A 6,000-nucleotide genomic window follows, 5' to 3' on the forward strand; every position below is an offset into this window, starting at 1 on the left:
ATTTTCCTCCAGGGCAGATTGGAAGAGGCCCTGGAGGTTTTTTGCCTTCCTCTGTAGCATGGGGCATGGGTCACTTGCTGGAGGATTCTCTGCTCCTTGAAGTCTTTAAACCACGATTTAAGGACTTCAATAGCTCAGACATAAGTGAGAGGTTTATCACAGGAGTCGGTGGGTGAGATTCTGTGGCCTGCATCGTGCAGGAGGTCCGACTAGATGATCATAATGGTCCCTTCTGACCTTAATATCTAGGAATCTAGGAATCAGTTCAGGTCAGGACTATCACTCTTGTTAGTTTTCTATATACCTTGTGGTTTTGGGACAGAAGAATAACAGCACCTGTGCAGAAAGCTAAAACAAAGTTGGGTGTGGGTGTCTGTTTTGCCCTCCACCTGATAGACAGACACACTAGACTACACACTCTCTTTGGATTTTGCCAGGGTCACATTCTTCTCATTCACAGACTACTGCTTGGCTCCCTTGCCTTTTGTCTGTGCCGAACCCACTCTTCTTGTCTGTTCTCAGTTTCTAAGTGAACTCTCTTCTCCCAAGGCCCTTTGTAAAACACTACTCAGCCAAAAGCCCCCGGGTGGTGTGATGTTGCACTCCATATGCTTTATGATGATATGCTTATGAATGTGAATAAGATGTAACTGGAATATGCAAAAAGAAAAGGAGTACTTGTGGCACCTTAGAGACTAACCAATTTATTGGAGCATAAGCTTTCGTGAGCTACAGCTCACTTCATAATATGCTTTATGCAAAAGGTCTCTTGTAAGGTATCATTACAAAGCTTATAATCTACTGAGCGTGGTCATCCTATGTGTATGCATGTATCATTCTTATATCTGAAGCTAGTAATATGAAGTATAACGCTGAGTTCCTATTGTAATTATGGAAAGTGTGGGCCATTAATGGTGGTTTAGAATCTTGATGTCTCCCATTGACCAGGACAATTGGTTCTAAATGGCTCTGTTTACTTGCAAATCTTCCTGGGGATGTGCAGGCCAGCCCAGGAAGTATAGAGGCTGAGGTCTCAAAGGACATGTGATCATGTCACCTGATCCTGGAATCCATCTTAAATCTGGTACTTTTCCATTTAGAAGGAGCGGTGGCGACCCAGAGAGACAAAAGATTCCCACCTTGTGTCAAAGCTATAAAAAGGGGTGTAGCAGGACAGAGGGAGGCTGCCAGTAGTGAGAGCGCCCCTGCTTGCCACCTGAGATGTCTGTGGGAACTAACAAGGACTGTACCAGAGGAAAGGATTTGGCCCAGACTAGAAAGGAGCCTAATCTGTGAAATAAGCTTATTGGAACATCTCTGAGGGTGAGATATTACCTGTAATCAGTTTCTTAATGATTAGGCTTAGACTTGTGTGGGTTTTTTTGCTTTATTTTGCTTGGTGTCTTCCTTTGTTCTGTCTGTTGTTACTTGAAACCACATCAATCCCACTTTTTATACTTTTGTTTGTTAATAAACCCAGAGTAAGTGACTAATACCTGGGGGAGGAACAGCTGTGCATATCTCTCTATCGGTGTATAGAGGGCGGACAATTTATGAGTTTACCCTGTATACGCTTTATAGAGAGTAAAATGGATTTATTTGGGGTTTGGATCCCATTGGGAGCTGGGTGTCTGGGTGCTGGAGCTAGGTGACCTGCTGAGCCGCTTTCAGTTAAGCCTGCAGCTTTGGGGGCGTGGCCCAGATCCTGGGTCTGTGTTGCAGCAGGCTACCATGTCTAGCTCAACAAGGCAGAGTTCTGGAAGTCCCAAGCTGGCAGGGTAAATGGGCTCAGAGGTAATTTCAGCAGGTGACAGTCCGAAGGGGGTCTTTGTGACCGAACCCGTGACAGGTGGATTCACAGATACCTTTTGTCTTAGATGGGGACTTATGCTGACTGTTATGTTAACAGAAAGGTGAATTCATATATATCAGTGTCCAGGGGGATTTAACTCAACCGATGATAAGGTTTCACGCAGTTCATATCAAGGGCCTTCTGAACACTACGCTAGTACAAATAATGAAAAATAGAATGCCTCATTTTAAAGAGCTATGGATATTCTACAGCTCAGACTGTCTGGCCTATCTCAGTGCAATGGGTTTTGCAGGTTTTCATAATTTATATATCAAAAACAATATAGCGCCCCCCCTCCCAATACTGCAATATCTTGGGTTGCAACATCTGTCACGTCCATTCTGTAAATTCTCAGAACTAGGCGAAATCCAGACATTTTCTCTGTGCTGTCTAAGAGCACATCTGCAACCAACATCTGCTAAACATCTAGTGTCTGCACCAACCCCCAGAAGTGCTATTGGTGCTCAGGATAAGGTGGTTTGGGGGGTTGTTTTTTGTTTGTTTGGGTTGTTTAATAATGATATAAATATATAGTTTATTTTTGTGCTCACAAACAGCTGACTCATTTTCACTAAAAACAAATGTAAAACCCCTTAAGTAGAGACCAGTTGTGGAAGAATTCAGCCTGAAACATAAAAAGCTATAAGGAGCTGAAAAGGGACCCTTTCAAATGGAAATGCTCAGGCAACATTGACCACAGCCTGCAGCTCAGGGGTTGCTCGGCGCTCCATCTACAATACACACAAGATGATCGCCATCCTGCCATACAGTTGGATGTGGCTATCAATGGTCAGATCTTGGAGTGAATTCACTCAGTTTCGGCAATTTCTGGGATAAATTTGATTCACTAAATCTGGTGACCTCAGTGACCTTAATTTCTCCCAAGTGGAGGCTTCCTAGTGGAACTGTTTGAATAAGGAAAAAGATTTACATATCATCTCAGACAAACAGCTCCAACTCCATTTGCTGTTGTTCATGAGGTCAGGCCACTATTCAGGTGACTGCTTGGGACTCTCCCAATTACTTTCCAATCTCATGAATATCAGGAATTTGTCTCCTCAGGCCCTACGTTACCAGCACTCCCAGCTACCTTCGAGACACCACTGACTTCCTGAGGAAACTTCAATCCATCGGTGATCTTCCTGATAACACCATCCTGGCCACTATGGATGTAGAAGCCCTCTACACCAACATTCCACACAAAGATGGACTACAAGCCGTCAAGAACACTATCCCCGATAATGTCACGGCTAACCTGGTGGCTGAACTTTGTGACTTTGTCCTTACCCATAACTACTTCACATTTGGGGACAATGTATACCTTCAGATCAGCGGCACTGCTATGGGTACCCGCATGGCCCCACAGTATGCCAACATTTTTAAGGCTGATTTAGAACAACGCTTCCTCAGCTCTCGTCCCCTAAAGCCCCTACTCTACTTGCGCTATATTGATGACATCTTCATCATCTGGACCCATGGAAAAGAAGCCCTTGAGGAATTCCACCATGATTTCAACAATTTCCATCCCACCACCAACCTCAGCCTGGTCCAGTCCACACAAGAGATCCACTTCCTGGACACTACAGTGCTAATAAACAATGGTCACATAAACACCACCCTATACCGGAAACCTACCGACCGCTATTCCTACCTGCATGCCTCCAGCTTTCACCCTGACCACACCACACGATCCATCGTCTACAGCCAAGCTCTGCGATAAAACCGCATTTGCTCGAACCCCTCAGACAGAGACAAACACCTACAAGATCTCTGTCAAGCTTTCTTACAACTACAATACCCACCTGCAGAAGTAAAGAAACAGATTGATAGAGCCAGAAGAGTTCCCAGAAGTTACCTACTACAGGACAGGCCTAACAAAGAAAATAACAGAACGCCACTAGCCTTACAGAACAACACAGAACGCCACACCTAACAGAACGCCACACCTTCAGCCCCCAACTAAAACCCCTCCAACGCATTATTAAGGATCTACAACCTATCCTAAAGGATGACCCAACACTCTCACAAATCGTGGGAGACAGGCCAGTCCTTGCCTACAGACAGCCCCGCAACCTGAAGCAAATACTCACCAACAACCACATACCACACAACAGAACCACTAACCCAGGAACTTATCCTTGCAACAAAGCCCGTTGCCAATTGTGCCCACATATCTATTCAGGGGACACCATCACAGGGCCTAATAACATCAGCCACACTATCAGAGGCTCGTTCACCTGCACATCCACCAATGTGATATATGCCATCATGTGCCAGCAATGCCCCTCTGCCATGTACATTGGTCAAACTGGACAGTCTCTACGTAAAAGAATAAATGGACACAAATCAGATGTCAAGAATTATAACATTCATAAACCAGTCGGAGAACACTTCAATCTCTCTGGTCACGCAATCACAGACATGAAGGTCGCTATCTTAAAACAAAAAAACTTCAAATCCAGACTCCAGCGAGAAACTGCTGAATTGGAATTCATTTGCAAATTGGATACTATTAATTTAGGCTTAAATAGAGACTTGGAGTGGCTAAGTCATTATGCAAGGTAGCCTGTTTCCTCTTGTTTTTTCCTACCCTCCCCCCCCAGATGTTCTGGTTTAACTTGGATTTAAACTTGAAGAGTGGTCAGTTTGGATGAGCTATTACCAGCAGGAGAGTGAGTTTGTGTGTGTATGGGGGTGGGGGGGATGTGAGAAAACCTGGATTTGTGCAGGAAATAGCCCAACTTGATTGTCATGCACATTGTGTAAAGAGTTGTCACTTTGGATGGGCTATCACCAGCAGGAGAGTGAATTTGTGTGGGGGGGTGGAGGGTGAGAAAACCTGGATTTGTGCTGGAAATGGCCCACCTGATGATCACTTTAGATAAGCTATTACCAGCAGGACAGTGGGGTGGGAGGAGGTATTGGTTCATATTCTCTGTGTATATATAAAGTCTGCTGCAGTTTCCACGATATGCATCTGATGAAGTGAGCTGTAGCTCACGAAAGCTTATGCTCTAATAAATTGGTTAGTCTCTAAGGTGCCACAAGTACTCCTTTTATTATTGGCAGGGCCATTCTTAGGATTTATGGGGCCCTATACAGTATTATTAAACTGGTGCCCCTATGCCAGTATTATTAAACTGGTAACCCAGGCTCAAAACCCCAGAGGGGGGCGGGAGGGACGAGGCAGCAAAGGATACCGAGCCGCCCAGCCCACCTTCCGGGGGTGCAGAGTCACATTTCCCCACAGAGACCCCAGTACCCTCTCCCTCATGCAGAATGTGCAGCACCGACGCATACCGCTCTGTGAATACGGTCCCTGCCTAAGGAGACTGCAGTGAGCACTGGGTGTGTGGGAGCCGACCTGTTCTTACCTGCTGTCATGGGTGGTGGGTGAAGCTGCTGCTTTGGGAGGCTAGCTCCCCAGCCCAACTCTTCTGCCTGTGGCCCCACCCATACTCCACCCCTGCTCTGCCCAAGGTCCCACCCACGCTCTGCCCAGGCCCCGCCCTCTCCCCACTGTCTCCCGCCTCTCTTCCCTCCCCATCCCTGATCACCCCCTTCCAGCGAAATCCCTGAAAAACCCAAATGAAGCAAATTACATTTGAAAAAAACCACACTCTTCTGCAATTTCTTATTAAAGGAAATGGAGCATGTTTGCACTGCATGCCAGAAGGTGAAGCCTGGACATGCAGAAGGTACCTAATTAAAAGCACTAAATTTGGGAGTAAAAAATGTCAGTCCTGGGTTTTTTGATATACCCTGAAGTTTGTCAGAGATTTATCTGCAAAAACTGTGTAGTAAGGGCAAGTCAGCTGCCCTGCTGAATACAACATTAAATATGGAATACGTAACACAGCTCTTCTCTGTTTTACATTTTCTTAATCAGTATTTCTAAAATGATTTTATATTTTAAATGTACTCTTAAGCCTTCATAAAGTAATCATTCCAGATTGCTACACATTTAACTCACTGAAACAAAGATATTGTTTTAAATTAATCAGTCAGAGAGGTTTAGTGTGTTCATAACAAAGTTCATTGCTTTTAGAAAAAGGGAACACTAATATACTTCGTGTGATCTCCATAACGATAGACATGTTTATGAAATGTCACCAACTTTAAAAAATGTGTTTCCAAAGATTTTTGGC

The sequence above is a fragment of the Lepidochelys olivacea genome (genome assembly GCF_965140295.1).
Source record: "Lepidochelys olivacea isolate rLepOli2 genome assembly, chromosome: 1".
NCBI lineage: Eukaryota > Metazoa > Chordata > Testudines > Cheloniidae > Lepidochelys > Lepidochelys olivacea.